Consider the following 1,128-nt stretch of genomic DNA (forward strand, 5'->3'; position numbering starts at 1 on the left):
GCATGTTCACTATTGGAGAATAGAAATGCTACTGATGTTTGTGTGTAGATTTTGTATCCTGCTACTGTGCTGAAATCATTTATCAACTGCAAGAGTTTTTTTTCTCCTTTTTAAAGGATATTTTTAAAAATTTTTTTTATTTTGTCAATATACAATGTGTTTGATTATTTTGGTCCATCACCGAACCCTCCCTCCCTCCTCCCTCTCCCCTCTCCCACCCAAGAATGTCATTTCTGTTTGTTTGTTTTAACACCTTCAAAAAAACTGTAGTTGTTGTATCTTCTTTCCCCCACTCGGTTTTTTTTTTCTTTGTGTGTGTGTGTGAGTGAATTTATTTATTTATTTTTAGCTCCCACTGATAAGTGAGAACATGTGGTATTTCTTTTTCTGTGCCTGACTCGTTTCACTTAATATTATTCTCTCAAGGTCCATCCATGTTGTTGCAAATGGCAGTATTTCATTCGTTTTTATAGCTGAGTACTATTCCATTGTGTAGATAAACCACATTTTTCGTATCCACTCATCCTATGATGGACATTTGGGTTGGTTCCAACTCTTGGCAATTGTAAAGAGTGCTGCAATGAACATTGGAGAACAGGCATACCTTTGACTTGATGATATCCATTCCTTTGGGTATATTCCCAGCAGTGGGATAGCTGGGTCATATGGTAGATCTAACTGCAATTGTTTGAGGAACCTCCATACCATTTTCCACAGAGGTCACACCATTTTGCAGTCCCACCAACAATGTATGAGAGTTCCTTTTTCTCCACAACCTCGGCAGCATTTATCGTTCAGAGTCTTTTGGATTTTAGCCATGCTAACTGCGGTGAGATGGTATCTCAGTGTAGTTTTGATATGCATTTCCTGGATGCTGAGTGATGTTGAGCATTTTTTCACATGTTTGTTGGCCATTTGTATATCTTCCTTAGAGAAGTGTCTATTTAGCTCTTTTTCCCTATTTTTTAATTGGATTACTTGTTTTTTTCTTGTAAAGTTGTTTGAGTTCCTTCTATATTCTGGATATTAATCCTTCATTGGATGTATATTTTGCAAATATTTTCTCTCACTCTCTTGGTTGTCTTTTAGCTCTGTTAATTGTTTCTTTTGCTGTGCAGAAGCTTTTTA

The sequence above is a fragment of the Galeopterus variegatus genome, unplaced genomic scaffold (assembly GCF_000696425.1).
Source record: "Galeopterus variegatus unplaced genomic scaffold, G_variegatus-3.0.2 Scaffold10821, whole genome shotgun sequence".
In the NCBI taxonomy this organism is placed as follows: domain Eukaryota; kingdom Metazoa; phylum Chordata; class Mammalia; order Dermoptera; family Cynocephalidae; genus Galeopterus; species Galeopterus variegatus.